The 17664-nt window shown below is 44.4% G+C and overlaps 1 protein-coding gene across 1 annotated transcript in view; it reads left to right on the top strand.

Annotated features, from left to right (window-relative positions):
* LOC135552611 (unconventional myosin-IXAa-like) overlaps window positions 1–17664 on the top strand; it is a 186377-nt gene that overhangs the window by 21247 nt on the left and 147466 nt on the right.

Below are 17664 nucleotides of genomic sequence, written 5' to 3'. Positions count from 1 at the left end.
GCCTGAGTCTCTCTCGGATGTGAACGTTCTCTCGCCGAGAGGGTTTCCCTCTTTCTCCATGACCCTGCTTGTCAACAGTGATCCATGGGAGAGCCTGCTCGAGTCTCTCCGCTGGTGATGTCGCCTTCCTCCTGGCGGAATACTCCACTGGGGAGCCCCTTGACTTTCAGGTCCTCAGCCGCCTCGTCTGCATGCTCATATGTAACCGGGCCATTTTACAGAAATACCCACATTTTTGCCAGGTCTGGTGTTTGGAAGCGAATACCCTTCTCTTTAAGTGCTTTCTTAATGGACGTGTATTCTTTCCTTTTCAGTATCTCTCCTGCGTAGTCATGATCAAAGAACACTCGTTGGCCTTGGAAGTTTACAGGCTTTTTCCAGGTTGCATGTAAGACTTTCTCTTTGACTGAGACTTTTAGGAACCGTACTACTATGGAACTTGGTGGGGTGTTTTGAGGCCAGAGCTCGGTGTGCTCTCTCGAGTCCCAGGTCAGTGTCATCTTCAAGTATGCCCTTGAATAGACCTTCCACGAAGTTGGGCAGAGTCTTTTTCTGCGCCCTCTACTACGTTATAAAGTCTAATGTTGTTTCGATGTGAGAAACCTTCGAGTTCTGTCACTTTTGCCTGTAGTGCGTGTTGGCTTTTCAGTGACTGTTCAAGTATCTCCTTGACTGCAGAGTTCCATCTGTCTGTTTCCCCAATGCTCTGTTCTGTGTCCCCCATTCTTGTAGATATGCTGTGAAGTTCTCATTTGTTTTCTTCCAGTTTCTGGTGAATGTCCTTCTTGAACTCATTTAGTTATTTTCTTACATCTTCTCAAAGTTCCTCTCGTAAGCCTGTGAGCGCCTTGCGCAATTCCTACATCGCCTCACGAAATGAGGGTTCTTTTGCTGCTGCTATCTTATTTGCGCTAGCATTAGCTATTTCGGGTTCATCGACGATTATTTCTTCTGCTGTCTTGTTACGGCCTGTTGTTGTAGCTCCGCAACCTTTTCCTATCTCCCCTTTTCCATTTTGCGTAACTTATTATAATGCTCAGAGTAAATACTTGAATTTAGGGGGGGTTACCCAGCCGATGTGCAGTACGAAAAACTAGGCCTCCTAAGTTGCGTCACTGGACCGAGAATGGCCAATTTTGACAGATTTCTCTTTCCTGAGAAAGGAACATCCTACTCTTCCCCTATACTAATGTTAAAGTATGTTAATACCCCAGTGTAGCAGATTCATGCTGTTAATGATTAAGTTCCATTTGTAACACAGATGTTGTTCTTGCCAAGTCTTCATCCAGATGATACTGATATCTCTGACACCATGGCTGCGTTTACACAGGCATCCCAATTCTGCATTTGTTTCACTAATTGGTCTTTTGACCAGTCAGATCAGCTCTGAAAAATATCTGATGTGAAAAGATCTGATGTGATTGGTCAAAATATCAGAATTGGACTGCCTGTGTAAACGCAGCCCATTTGGATCAGGCTACCTCATACTTATTTGGTTGTATGGTATGATTGGCATCCTTTTAATGGTTTACTGTTGGAATGCCCTCTATCATCACCTCTTACTGTGTCTAGTTCTGAATGATTTCCCATGGACACTATATAACTAACTATATAGAACTCTCACCTTTTAGCTGTGACAGAGACACAATCAGAGAGGGGAGATGGACAGAGAGGGGAGATGGACAGAGAGGGGAGACTGAGTGGGAGACTGATTGTGTGGGAGAGAGCAACTGGACGACAGTGAGAACCAGCCAGAGAGGTTTGGAAAGTTGATGAATTCTGTTATGTGTTGTGTTCTTCTGGGTTAGGGTTGGAGAGAGTGGAGTTTGTCGAGAGAGGTTTGGAAAGGGCCAGATCTGTGTGTTATTCTCCCAGGTGCCTGACAGGTGTCTGTAGCCCTATCTACGTCCTTCGCCGGTGCTCTGTCTGCGGCCAGTCAGAGGAGCGTGGGAATGGTGAGGGTCCTCCACAAAAAGCTCACATGCTGTCTGACCCACGGACCTGTTTGGCAGTCTGTCCATCCGTACTGTTTTCTAGGTAGTGTCTGTTGACAGGAAGCTCTGGCAGTCTCCTCACAGTTGGCTGTCTGCTGTGAGAATCCCTCTCCGGTTGGGATGTCCTGTTTGATCATGTTCCTGTCTGTTGTAGTTCAGAGGCACACATCAATGTTTTATGTTTCCTCTTTTGTCATAGTATTTTGTGTTATCTTCTCTTTTCTGACTTAAAGGGCATGGAATTTAAGAGCCCCTGTTGGCTACGATTTTGTAGCAAGATGTGAAACGTTGACATAGGGCATCAATTTCACCCCCAAAGAGTTAAAGTTCCTCAAACTGGGAACATTGTAGCATCAAACAAGACACCTAAAAGTTCATAAGGGGGTTAATGCGTTGCTATCAGTAGAAAGTGGAAAGAGAGCTGTAACAATGTCACGGTGTTGTTGTGTAGAAGCCCCCTGAGACATGCTTCCTGCTTCGCCCATGCCGGGGTCATTGTCCTGGGAGTGGATGAAGGAAGTAGGCCTTGCCATTGCGACCATGCAGGGGTGGTCCTGTTTACTCTCCCGGTCTCCAGTGCTCTTTTCCATGCAAACCCCCTCAGTGGTATTAATAGCAGTTCCTTTCAGGAACCTGCCTTTGAGTTCACTGGCATGACAGTCTATTGGCTTGTTTGGCCCAGAGTGACTAGTATTTCATGAACCATCCCCTTACTGTATGTAGAGAGGGGACAACATTGCCCATTGAAGGCTGGCCATGTTGATAGAAATAAAAGTCCTGCGACCTACCTCAAGAGTTACAAAGATTTGCTCATTAGAGAACGCTATTATGGTGGCCATCTTTGATTTAGGTTAAGCTTCCTTATTCTTCAAAGTTGGAGTCTTTGTTGACCAGTGGACTACTAGGTTACATTGACATTTAACTGCTGAAATGAAATGGTGTCCTTTCATTATAAAGTCAACATTAATAAATCAATGAACATGGCTATACACATGGCTTGTCACTGGCCAGGCCCGGATGTCTCTCTTCAAGAGTCGCGAGTTTTACAAGGCTATAAAAAAGCTATTTAGGCTTGACATTTCTTTCCACCTTTACATTTAACGATAGGCTGTTTATTTATATACATATTTTATTGTAATCTCATAATTCTGTTTTCTTTTTTGAATGTGGCATTAGAGCAATTTTGAACAGGATCAGCACAGTCTAGCATCTGATCGTTCCTAGTACATCTTCCCCCTTTGTCTAGCGAGCGAGCGCTCCTTGTTCTGTGACCACACACTGTGCTAACTGGACTCTGTACTAATAATAGAACCAGCATGGCCAATCTCGGCTCTTATTTTAGCAGTGACACATGGCACTGTCACCCTGACCAACCAAACAAGATTCTCCGGGCCTCCTCAGCGAGACAACTTCATATTTGTGTACGAGTGCAAATTCACAGTTGTGCCACCACCACACACCTGTTAGTGCTTAGCGTAAGGCAAGCATGTTCCTATTGTAGCAGGCATGTGGAGGGAGTTAGCCTGGCAGTTGTATTTAATTTAGAATACCCATTATTATCTCTGTGCTGTGTCGTGCACACAGGCCCAGGGAACCTTTGGTCAGCTGTAATTACAGTGAGAACGGTGAAGTTTGGAAGGGATGTGTCAGTTGGGTTAGCCACATGTTAGCATGCTACCCTGCTAGGTTAACAGGTTCGCATTATTGTTCTTTGTGTAAGCCCAAACTCTGCTTGACTTTATTTCTCAATATCTATGCCTCGGCCTGTCTCTTTTAGACATTGTGATCGAATTACTAAGGTATTTGTAATATGTTATCTATGAAGTTGTAAACAGGGCACCAATATTTAGTGAGGAAGGAACTTCAATTAGCCATAGGTGAAGGTGTGACATACAGGCACCAATCTCATCTCATCCTGTTTCCCCTTTATCAAAGAGTTCACCTCTTGGCCAAGTCGGGGAGGCTGAAGGATCTCTGCTCCCACTCAGAGGAGGAGCCGGTGACGGCGCGGCCCTTTAAGTGACTTGGCACAGTGGCAGTGTTTCTGTTGGCTTTGAAGGCGTGGGGCAGCCATGTTTCCTCTCCTCTCGCTGACCCTGGCCTGCTGACTCAGGTGTCTCCTTCCAGCTCACAGTTCATACGCTGTACACAAATAGTTTATGACAAGCCATGTGTTAAGGTCCTGGCAGTGAATCAGAGAGACTGCATCAAAGTAGAGCTACTATAACTGTTTCATCTCTCTTTGGCTCTTCTCACATAATTCCTGGCTGTCGTTTGATCAAGAGCTTTTGATAGTGTGTTTATATCAGAGCATCAGTTGACGTCTGAACAAAGTTCTGAGAGGCCATGGTTGTGTTGTTTTCTCTGTGGCTGTAAGGAGTCCACATGTTTATTCACTGTAGATGGCTGACACTTTCCTTACATCGTCAAAGTCTGGAGAACCTGCCTTTTCAACCCAAAAGTTGAATACAACCTGAACCTTTCCAGCCCAGCATGACAGTGTACCTGAATTATGGATAATTTCTTTGTTTTCCACTGGTTATCTGTTTATTCACTGAACACATTTGATTGAATAAGGCCCTTACTGGAAGAGGCACTATCCTGCTAGCCCACCAAGTATGCTACATTTTCAACCTTTAACATTGTAAAATGGATTATCTGGCAGCAAACAATGACATAAACATCTTAAAACAAGGTCATAGAACAATAAACATTTAGGTACGAGCAAAAATGCGTGTTTATCTCTTCCCGTATTTAATTGGTTAGCTGTGAGTTTCACCTCAGAGAGCTGTGTTTTTTAGAGCCCGCTATTGGATTTACTAAGGGTGTTTTAGAAGAGTTGCCAGCGCACCACATCAGAAGTGTACTACTAGCAGGACGTCTGTTCTCCCCTTGAGACCCTCTCTTAACTCAAATCTGCTTGGATTCACTAACGAGCTACTAGCAGTTGTCTGTTCACGTAGTTGACTTTGATCTTGTAGGTCAAACACTTTACAGCTTAAACTTGACGATTTCAACTTCAATTGCAGTAATGGTTCTGGCAATGCGTTTAGACTGTTACAAACATTGAAAGACTTGTGTTCGTGTGACATTGATTGAAGTATGGAGCACAAGGTTGAGTGAAAACGGCCACATATAAAGGGTTGGCTTACATTTAGCGAGGGAGCAATAGACGGAGCTAGGCAGAGACCGTGTTTGAATTAGACGTGGTGTGGAGATACAGGAGCCTCATGTCTTGGTTGTGGGGATATTATCCCACAAAAGCACCCACTACTGGTCTCACTGTGCCCACCACCACCGAGGACTATTTGCTCTGCAAACAGAGCATCTACCTGATCTGCTAGCCAAAAGGAACACCTATGTGAGGATGCTATTCATTGACTACAGATCAGCGTTGAACACCATAGTACCCTCAAAGCACATCACTAAGCTAAGGATCCTGGGACTAAACACCTACCTCTGCAACTGGATCCTGGACTTCCTGCCTTGCCGCCTCCAGGTGGTATGGGTAGGTAGCAACACATCTGCCACGCTGATCCTCAACACTGGAGCCTGTCAGGGGTGCGTGCTCAGTCCCCTCCTGTACTCCCTGTTCACCCATGACTGCGTGGCCAGGTACGACTCCAACACCATCATTACGTTTGCAGACGACACAACAGTGGTAGGCCTAAACATGACAACGACGAGACAGCCTACAGGGAGGAGGTCAGAGACCTGGCCGGGTGGTGCCAGAATAACAACCTATCCCTCAACGTAACCAAGACTAAGGAGATGATTGTGGACTACAGGAAAAGGAGGACCGAGCACACCCCCATTCTCATCGACAGGGCTGTAGTGGAGCAGGTTAAGAGCTTCAAGTTCCTTGGTGTCCACATCACTAACCAACTAGAATGGTCCAAACACACAAAGACCGTTGTAAAGAGGGCACGACAAAGCCTATTCCCCCTCAGGAAACTAAAAACATTTGGGAATAATCCTCAAATCCTCAAACGGTTCTACAGCTGCAACGTTGAGAGCATCCTGACTGGTTGCATCACTGCCTGGTATGGCAATTGCTCGGCCTCCAACCGCAAGGCACTACAGAGGGTAGTGCATACGGCCCAGTACATCACTGGGGCTAACCTGCCTGCCATCCAGGATCTCTACACCAGGCGGTGTCAAGAGGAAGGCCCTAAAAATTGTCAAAGACCCACCCACCCTAGTCATAGATTGTTCTCTCTGCTACCGCATGGCAAGCGGTACCGGAGTGCCAAGTCTAGGACCAAAAGCCTTCTCAACAGCTTTTACCCCCACGTCATAAGACTCCTGAACAGGTAACCAAATCATATGGCTACCCTGTGTGTGTCCCAACCCCTCTCTTATGCTGCTGCTACTCTGTTTATCATATATGCATAGTCAATATAGATTAATGTACATACTACCTAAATTAGCCCGACTAACCGGTGCCCCCGCACATTGGCTACCTGGACTATCTGCATTGTTTCCCATCACCCACCAACCCTTCTTTTACACTACTTTGTTTATCATATATGCATAGACACTTTAACCATACCTACATGTACAGTTGAAGTTGGAAGTTTCAATACACTTAAGTTGGACTCATTAAAACTTCACAAATGTCTTGTTCACAAAATATAGTTTTGGCAAGTCTGTTAGGACATCTACTTTGTGCATGATACAAGTCATTTTTTCAACAATTGTTTAGACATATATTTCACTTATAATTCACTGTATCACAATTCCAGTGGGTCAGAAGTTAACATACACTAAGTTGACTGTGCCTTTAAACAGCTTGGAAAATTCCAGAAAATGTCATGGCTTTAGAAGCTTCTGATAGGCTAATTGACATTGTTTGAGTTAATTGGAGGTGCACCTGTGGATGTATTTCAAGGCCTACCTTCAAACTCAGTGCCTCTTTGCTTGACATCATGGGAAAATCAAAAGAAATCAGCCAAGACCTCAGAAAAAAAAATTGTAGACCTCCACAAGTCTGGTTCATCCTTGGGAGCAATTTCCAAACGCCTGAAGGTACCACGCTTATCTGTACAAACAATAGTACTCAATTATAAACACCATGGGACCACACAGCTATCATACCGCTCAGGAATGAGGCACGTTCTGTCTCCGAGAGATGAATACTTTGGTGCGAAAAGTGCAAATCAATCCCAGAACAACAGCAAAGGAACTTGTGAAGATGATGGATTAAACCGGTACAAAAGTATCTGTATCCACAATAAAATGAGTCCTATATTGACATAACCTGATAGGCTGCTCAGCAAGGAAGAAGCCATTGCTCCGAAACCGCCATGAAGAAGCCAGACTACTGTTTGCAACTGCACATGGGGACAAAGATCGTAATTTTTTGAGAAATGGACTGGTGCGGAGGAGGGACTGGTGCACTTTGTAAAATAGATAGAATCATGAGGGGGAAAATTATTGGGATTTTTTTGAAGCAACATCTCAAGACATCAGTCAGGAAGTTAAAGCTAGGTCGCAAATGGGTCTTCCAAATGGACAAGGACCCCAATCATACTTCCAAAGTTGTTGCAAAATGGCTAAAGGACAACAAAGTCAAGGTATTGGAGTGGCCATCACAAAGCCCTGACCTCAATCCCATAGAAAATGTGTGGGCAGAACTGAAAAAGTGTGTTTGAGCAAAGAGGCCTACAAACATGACTCTGTTACACCAGCTCTGTAAGGAGGAATGGGCCAAAATTCACCCAACTTATTGTGGGAAGCTTGTGGAAGGCTACCCGATACGTTTGACCCAAGTTAAACAATTTAAAGGGAATGCTACCAAATGCTAATACTCTACTACTAATACTCTACTACTGTAAATACTCTACTAACTGACCTAGGACGGGGAATTTATACTAGAATTAAATGTCAAGAATTGTGAAAAACTGAGTTTAAATGTATTTGTTTAAGGTGTATGTAAACTTCCGACTTCAACTGTAAATACTACCTCAATTAGCCCGACGAACCGGTACCTGTATAAAGCCTCGCTACTGTTATTATTCATGGTCTTTTTACTGTTGTTTTTTATTTCCTTTTCTATTGTTCACCTAATACCTATTTTGTACTTAAAAATGTTGGTTAAGACCTGTAGGTAAGCGTTTCACTGTCAGGTCTTTTGTATTCGGCAAACTTTGATTGGATTTGAGCATCTCGTTTCAGGGGAAGAAAGAGAAGAAGGCAAAGGGAATAAAACCGAGTAAAGGATTGAAGACGAGCTGAGAGGATATAGGCCGGCAAGGACAAAGAAGAGGGCGAAGGAGAGCACATGCTTACTGCCCACTATACAGGGCTGTGGTGCGTTTTGACAGGCCGCTGACAGACTATGGGCAGGTTCTGTCATCTCTCCGTCTCTCTTTCTCACACACACAGACACACACTTCATTGTCATGAGGCCAGAATAAGGGCTGTGTGAGAGAGTGGGGGAGACAGTCACAACACATACACACAGCACACATATGGTCAGTGTGACTCAAAACGTTTGTGGCACACTCCTTCCCGGTATGGAATGTCTGGAGGTGTGAGTGCACTGCTGCACTTGTGGAGATCTGCAAGCCAGCTGAAGCACTACTCCACTATTCACTACAGAGACACACTCAACATACTGGAAGATTGGTTGAACACCAACTCTCTGTTTTAAAGACCTGAAAGAGCTACACTTAGCAACAACATGACTGCTTATACTGAGAACGGTCTTAAAACCAAACTTCTTCTTTTACTTTGAGGGACTCGGTGGCTTAATGCCACCTACTCATAACATTGATGTCTGGTATGTACTGTATATTGGTTGGGTTCAGAGACACCTCAGTTTGCTTCATGAGTTGGGGCACACGTCCATGCTTGCTTTTCCTCTTCAAGTCAAAATATGAGGGCATTTGAATGTTTGGTATGTCCTTGAAACTCTGGGGAGAAGGCGTTCAAGCGCAATGTTGTAGCCGATACTGGGATATGTGTATATTATATAACATCCGATACTGGGATATGTGTATATTATATTACATCCGATACTGGGATATGTGTATATTATATTACATCCGATACTGGGATATGTGTAATAGTAGATTACATCCGATACTGGGATATGTGTAATAGTAGATTACATCCGATACTGGGATATGTGTAATAGTAGATTACATCCGATACTGGGATATGTGCTGTGAACTTTAAGTTCTATGCCCCACCTCAGTGTGTTGTTCTGGATCTGGAATGAACAATTTATGAAAAGAGATATTTGAAATGTCGACCTTTTGAGGGAACACGAGGTCTTGGAAAATGATGAGACAACATTCTACGTGTTGGCACACTGTTGCTTGTGTATTGTTTATAATTATTTGCATAATAAGTCTAACTACTGGTGAGATTAGACTGTTGGAGTTGGAGACTGAAGAGGTGGTTGCACGGCTGATTTGCAATTCAAACTGCTCTGAGCTGACTTGTAACAGAATCACTGGCAGCAGCTGCACATTTTCTTTCCCGTCAGGTCAAGCAAAACAAAAGGGAAAACATCCCCCTGATGACTATGCAGTCAACCAATTGGTTAGAAACTAGTGCTTGAATTAAGTCACTATTGTATTTTGGCAAAGTTTTGCTTTGCAATGTCCGGGCTGACAAGACGGGCCCTCCCTCCTGAAGAAGTGGCCTTCAAGACGGGCCCTCCCTCCTGTAAAAGTGGCCCTGTAGAAGTGGCCTTCAAGACGGGCCCTCCCTCCTGTAAAAGTGGCCTTCCCTCCTGTAAAAGTGGCCTTCAAGACGGGCCCTCCCTCCTGTAAAAGTGGCCTTCAAGACGGGCCCTCCCTCCTGTAAAAGTGGCCTTCAAGACGGGCCCTCCCTCCTGTAAAAGTGGCCTTCAAGACGGGCCCTCCCTCCTGTAAAAGTGGCCGACAAGACGGGCCCTCCCTCTTGTAGAAGTGGCCGACAAGACGGGCCCTCCCTCTTGTTGAAGTGGCCGACAAGACGGGCCCTCCCTCTTGTTGAAGTGGCCGACAAGACGGGCCCTCCCTCTTGTTGAAGTGGCCGACAAACGGGCCTCCCTCTTGTTGAAGTGGCCGACAAGACGGGCCCTCCCTCTTGTTGAAGTGGCCGACAAGACGGGCCCTCCCTCTTGTTGAAGTGGCCGACAAGACGGGCCCTCCCTCTTGTTGAAGTGGCCGACAAGACGGGCCCTCCCTCTTGTTGAAGTGGCCGACAAGACGGGCTTGTTGAAGTGGCCGACAAGACGGGCCCTCCCTCTTGTTGAAGTGGCCGACAAGACGGGCCCTCCCTCTTGTTGAAGTGGCCGACAAGACGGGCCCTCCCTCTTGTTGAAGTGGCCGACAAGACGGGCCCTCCCTCTTGTTGAAGTGGCCGACAAGACGGGCCCTCCCTCTTGTTGAAGTGGCCGACAAGACGGGCCCTCCCTCTTGTTGAAGTGGCCGACAAGACGGGCCCTCCCTCTTGTTGAAGTGGCCGACAAGACGGGCCCTCCCTCTTGTTGAAGTGGCCGACAAGACGGGCCCTCCCTCTTGTTGAAGTGGCCGACAAGACGGGCCCTCCCTCTTGTTGAAGTGGCCGACAAGACGGGCCCTCCCTCCTGTAGAAGTGGCTCAAATCCAGTAATCTTTGACTCCATGCTTGGCTCGATAACACTGCTTCACTAATACTCTCTTAACAGTAGAACTGTGAAGTCATTGACTTCATGCTGAATTGTAGCATCCCTGTTGACAAGGTCATAACTAGTGCCGCTGAGTCACAATGGTGCCGCTGAGTCGCAAGGGAAAAGGTTTTGGGCCCCTTGCGCGCGCACACACACACACACACACACAGCAGTCCTGTGTTATGAAACTCCTCTTCAACTGTCTTTTCCCACCAAACACCAGACTCATTACTGTGCTCTTGTGACCAGATCTTGCCCTGCTTACTATACCCCCTCTCACTCAGCCAGATATCCCATGATCCTCTCTGCCTCCGCTGGATGATTGCCCAGGGCCCAGGAGCGATAGAAACCCCCCTTTTAATTTTGGAAATGAATTGAGTCGTTTGGTTAATTAAGACCTCTCCCCTCTGACTGTATTCTATCGGAATCCATAATGCCAAACATAAGGAGCTTTAATTTAAGGCTAGCTATTGGCTGCTCAGAGTTTTTGCCAGTTATGACAAACCAAAGCACTGAGCACATTGAGCTTAGTCGACTGTTCTGTTCTGTGTTTCATGCCTGTTTTTCACAAGCCATGTTCTCTGCATTTGTCTTTATGGCTGTATGAATGTACTGTTGTAATGTGTTTTGTGTCCAAAGTGCTATGTCCTTTCTCTGACTTGTTAAGTGTTTGGTGGCTTTTCCCCCACATCTCTGGAGCCCTTGTGGAGGGACATGACCAGTATAGATATTATGGAGGAGTCTGGCTCTCCTTCAGGTTCTAATGCAGTACTATAGGTGATGCATGGTCCAGAACATATATGCCAAGCCATGTAAATGCATACATACACACATTCTTAATAAACTGGTACAGGAGATGAAACAATGCCCGTTGTCTGACATGGTCAGCTGTCGGTGTGTTTGCGGTTGATGACACACAGCTTCTCAAAACCATGATGTAATAACTTAAACCGACCTAACTCCATCCTCCACTTCTCTCACAACGGCAGCCATTTAATCAGTCAGCACTAATACATTCTTCCCTCCTCCGAGTGGGTGACCCCTTTCCCATTGTTTCCCTGTTAGTGAGTCAGTTTTTTTTACTGAGGGAACTTGGAAAGGGACACTCACACACTGCGGGACATTTTTGTCCCTGTGGGTTCAGTGTGCTGTGTCTCACTGAACCCACCAATAGAAAAGGTCCTCCACGGGACCTCTATTAGTCCCCACAAACAGCAGCAGCTCTCACTGTCCTCAGGCACCATTACATCATGGCTTAGACATTCTCTCTCTATGTCTCTGTCTTTGCAGGGCCTTGTCTATCTCTTCTCTCCTCTCTCTTCTCTCTGTCTCAGGACATTTGCTTCAGCAAATGAGTGTTCAGTTTTTGTTTGCCAGTCAAATGGATACTAGTTTCAGAATGTGGCAACAGCAATGGGATATTCTGTCCCTGGCCGTACGGGGTGTGTTCACTGATTCATATTGACACTGTATCAGTGTGTGTTGATGGTGTAACGTGTTGTTATGGGGTTACGAGTGTCTTGGCCACCTTGTTCTTTAGAGTATACTACTATAGCCTAATTTTCCTGCTGGAAGGAATGTGTTGACTTGGGCCTATAATTATGTAATTTTAATGGCAGTTTAAAAACAGATTGCTGGTTGTAATCATGGGTGAGTATTGTCTACTCGACACTGTTTTTAACCTGAATACTATGTTGTATTTGATTGAATATACAGTTGTCATGTACGGTACTACTACTAATCAATACACAGTACTTTTAGAATTACCACCCACCCTGGAAACATACAATCCTCTAACATGATGCACGTCACCCCATAACCAGCTTCAGTCTTGGCTTGACACAAGCCCCCCCCCCCCCTCTACCTCAGCTGGGAATAAAAGGATTGTGCATCTCCAATCCAAACTGGAGATGAGATTCTGGACCCCACCCAGACAGTTGCTGTGATTTGTTTAGGGCTGGTGATTCCCTGGAGGAGAGCATTAGTTGATTGACCTGATGTGGTGAACATGGTTCGGCATGGCCAGCCAGTCAGCCACGGAGGGAGAACAACCCTAAATCTATTAACCCCTATCCTTTAAGCAGTGCACTGGCCATCTGCTCCACCACCCGGCCGTCACACACACACACACTGCGAAGTGCACCATTAATACCCCCAGTGTGTGTGTGCCCAGCCTTACACAATCTGGTTAGCAGGGGTGTGTGTGTTCGTCGTGTGTGTTGGATGCATGCAGGCAAGGCTGTTCACAACCTGGGGGGGGGGTTGAATGTAGGCCGGCAGGAAATTGGAGAGAAGGGTGCAGCATTGTATTAGGACCCAGCTGGAGCTGGCGTGCCACCTATATGCTTCCCTGTTCCATTTCCTGTTTTCATTTTTTTTCTCCCCACAGAGGTTTTTATGGGCAGGAACAGTTTTGTCCTTAGCAACAGAAATAACACAGTATATTGGACTGACAAAGCAGCATCTGTGTATGTTTCTAGCTGATACATTGTGTGAGGAATTGTGGTAAACGCAATCATGTTCATATGGCAAATGTTCTCATTGGCTCTGGCATTGGACATTCAATAATTCTTTGTCGACACCCATTCAGCATCGTTCACACCCTCCAAAGACTTAGCCCCACCCAGCTCTTTAAGGATTCACATGTGAGGCCATGTACTAAACAACCAAAGGTTTCATGACTAAAGGCTAGTTTATACTACGGGTGTATTCATTTATTCCAGCTAGGTCTATCGACAGTTGTCGCAGTGACGTCATGAACATTCTTTTGAAATGGTTACTTGCATATGTAGACATGTAGCTAGCTAGCTAAACAATGAACCATAATTGCAACTCATAACGTTACTACCCTGCATGAGTCTACAGTTAGCTAACCAACCAGGTTCAATGTTAGCTAGCTAACATTAGGCTATAACTAGCAATGCAAATGGTTCTGAGATATGAATAATATAACTACACAGATCATACACGTAACATTAGCTAGTGAGCAAATGTTAGCTAAAAGTACACTTGAAATGAAAACGACTTTCTGACAAAATTAGAAACGTGTAGTATCTGAATGTAGCTAGCTACATTCAAAGCGTCCATACATGGATGGACGCTTCTCCCTCACTGTGTCGGATGCCATGGTTGCCCTTCGTTTGAATATGTAATCCGGAGACAGGAATTTATTTTGACTCCGTCTGCATATTTGCAATCAAACGCCAGAATCTCCTTAGCTATCATACTCTAATTCCACTGATTTCAGAACTCGGCCCTGCAGAAAGTGGAGAGCAACACTTATACAGTCTACTAGATGATATCTTCTAAAAAAAACGGCGTTAGAAACGATTTCCTACAAATACTGACCAGCTCATGTTACAGAAGCATGCTACATGGCAGACCAATCCGAACTCCTCTCTCTGCATGTCCAGCCCACTCATGATCTCAGCCAATCATGACTAGCGGGAAGGTTGTCTGCTTTTTCTGCGGCTAAACCAACTAGGCTCGTAATTTAACAATTTTATTCATATTTACAGAAGGCATACAAGTTTGGTATTAAGGCACATGAAAGTTCACATGTTTCAGATGGAATTTCTGCCCAAAAATGCATTTTGATTAACAACAAAAAGTTTACATTCAAATGGTTTGACATACAGGAGGGCGTGACTGTACACACAGTTTCAATTACATAAAATCAAATGTTGTTTGTCACATGCGCCGAATACCACAGGTGTAGACCTTACAGTGAAATGCTTACTTCCAAGCCCTTAACCAACAATGCATTTTTAAGAAAAAAAAAAAAAAAAATGTATTACAAGAGAAATTGAAAAATAACAAATAATTAAGGAGCAACAAAAAAATAACAGTAGCGAGGCTACATACAGAGTCAACGTGCGGGGGCAATGGTTAGTCAAGGTAATATGTACGTACATGTAGGTAGAGGTAAAAGAGATATGCATGGATGATAAACAGAGAGTAGCATCAGTGTAAAAATGAGGGTGGGGGCAATGCAAATAGTCTTGGTAGCCATTTGATTAGATGTGCAGGAGTCTTATGGCTGTTAAGAAGCCTTTTGGACCTAGACTTGGCACTCTGGTACCTCCTTGCTGGAGTCTTTGACATTTTTTTTTTAGGCCTTCCTCTGACACCGCCTGGTATAGAGGTCCTGAATGGCAGGAAACTTGGCCCCAGTGATGTATTGGGCCGTACGCACTACCTTCTGTAGTGCCTTGCGGTCGAAGGCTGAGTAGTTGCTGTACCAGGCTCTCTGTTGCAGCTGTAGACATTTTTGAGGATCTGAGGACCCATGCCAAATCTTTTCAGTCTCCTGAGGGGAATAGGCGTTGTCGTGCCCTCTTCACGACTGTCTTGGTGTGTTTGGACTAAAGGTCAACCGATTATGATTTTTCAATGCCGATACCGATTATTGGAGGACCAAAAAAAGCCGATACCGATTAATCAGACGATTCTAATTATTTATTTATTTGTAATAATGACAATTACAACAATACTGAATGAACACTTATTTTAACTTAATATAATACATCAATAAAATCAATTTAGCCTCAAATAAATAATGAAACCTGTTCAATTTGGTTTAAATAATGCAAAAACAAAGTGTTGGAGAAGAAAGTAAAAGTGCAGTATGTGCCATGTAAGAAAGCTAACGTTTCAGTTCCTTGCTCAGAACATGAGAACATATGAAAGCTGGTGGTTCCTTTTAACATGAGTCTTCAATATTCTCAGGTAAGAAGTTTTAGGTTGTAGTTATTTATTATAGGACTATTTATCTCTATACAATTTGTATTTCATTAACCTTTGACTATTGGATGTCGTTATAGGCATTTTAGTATTGCAAGTGTAACAGTATAGCTTCCATCCCTCTCCTCGCTCCTACCTGGGCTCGAACCAGGAACACATCGACAACAGCCACCCTCGAAGCAGCGTTACCCATGCAGAGCAAGGGGAACAAACACACCAAGTCTCAGAGCGAGTGACGTTTGAAACGCCTTTAGCGCGCACCCCGCTAACTAGCTAGCCATTTCACATCGGTTACACCAGCCTAATCTCGACAGTTGATAGGCTTGAAGTCATAAACAGCGCTGTGCTTGCGAAGAGCTGCTGGCAAAATGCACGAAAGTGCTGTTTGAATGAATGCTTACAAGCCTGCTGGTGTCTACCACCACTCAGTCAGACTGCTCTATCAAATCATAGACTTCATTATAACAAAATAACACACAGAAATACGAGCCTTAGGTCATTAATATGGTCGAATCCGGAAACTATCATCTCGAAAACAAGACGTTTATTCTTTCAGTGAAGTACGGAACCGTTCTGTATTTTATCTAACGGGTGGCACCCATAAGTCTAAATATTCCTGTTACATTGAAGGTTGTGCAATGTTGTGTCATAATTACGTAACATTCTGGCAAATTAGGCGGCCCAAACTGTTGCATATACACTGACTCTGCGTGCAATGAACGCAAGAGAAGTGACACCATTTCACCTGGTTAATATTGCCTGCTAACCTGGATTTCTTTTAGCTAAATATTTAAAAAAATATATACTTCTGTGTATTGATTTTAAGAAAGGCATTGACGTTTATGGTTAGGTACACATTGGAGCAACGATACGCACCGAATTGATTATATGCAACGCAGGACATGCTAGATAAACTAGTAATATCATCAACCATGTGTAGTTAACTAGTGATTATGATTGATTGATTGTTTTTATAAGCTAAGTTTAATGCTAGCTAGCAACTTACCTTGGCTTCTTACTGCATTCCCTTAACAGGCAGGCTCCTCGTGGAGTGCAATGAGATGCAGGTGATTAGAGCGTTGGACTAGTTAACTGTAAGGTTGTAAGATTGAATCCCCGAGCTGACAAGGTACAAATCTGTTGTTCTGCCCCTGAACAAGGCAGTTAACCCACCGTTCCTAGGCCGTCATTGAAAATAAGAATGTGTTCTTAAGTGACTTGCCTAGTTAAATAAAGATTAAATAAAGGTGTCAAATATATATGTATATATTTTTAAATCAGCCAAATCGGTGTCAAGAAATACAGATTTCCGATTGTTATAAAACTTGAAATCGGCCCTAATTAATCACCCATTCCGATTAATCGGCCGACCTCTAGTTTGGACCATGGTAGTTTGTTGGTGATGTGGACACCAAGGAACTAGAAGCTCTCAACCTGCCCCAATACAGCCCCGTCGATGAGAATGGGGGCGTACTCGGTCCTCCTTTTCCTGTAGTCCACAATCATCTCCTTTGTCTTGGTCACGTTGAGGGAGAGGTTGTTATCCTGGCACCACAATGCCAGGTCTCTGACCACCTCCCTGTAGGCTGTCTTATCATTGGCTTATGCAAAACAAATTACACAACACTAGTGAATACATGAATGTCTACGCTACCTTTGTAGTTGTGTACACTCTGTGTGAGGTATTGTGGATGGTTTCTGTTTCAGTATAGTCTCCAGGGGAATGAGCTGTATACAGGAGAGAGGAGCCCAGACAATAGAGGGCTTAGTGGTTTGTACACACACACACACACACACACACACACACACACACACACACAGACTAATGCTACGTTTATACTGATTTTTGGGCCATTTATATGGTCCATCCTTCAATCCAATGTATTTTATAAAGCCTTTTTACATAAGTAGTTGTCACAAAGTGTTGATGAGTTTAGGACAGTCCAGTGAGTCAGAGACAAAACATCTGTCCTTCTCATAATGCTCTTCTCTTCTCTCTGTGGACACCAGTCACCCCATCAGGACTTTTGGGTGTATATTAAGGTTTTGAATGGTGTTATTGTGTGTTCAGTGAAGAAGCTGGCAGCTGCTCGTCTTGGCATGGGGATGGACTGCTGCTGCTGTGCAGTGTAATCTAGTCGGTCCAGATGCTGTTATCCCTGAATGTTCCAGTCTCTTTATGTTGGCCAGCCAGCTATAAACTCATTTGTACATTTTTCATAGATTACATATTAACATGAAATGCACATTTTGTGGTGGGTTCAGTGATGAATGATTTAC

Source organism: Oncorhynchus masou, chromosome 2 (genome assembly GCF_036934945.1).
Source record: "Oncorhynchus masou masou isolate Uvic2021 chromosome 2, UVic_Omas_1.1, whole genome shotgun sequence".
Lineage (NCBI taxonomy): Eukaryota > Metazoa > Chordata > Actinopteri > Salmoniformes > Salmonidae > Oncorhynchus > Oncorhynchus masou.
The sequence above is the reverse complement of the archived record's forward strand: the minus strand, read 5'-3'. Positions and strand labels throughout refer to the sequence as shown.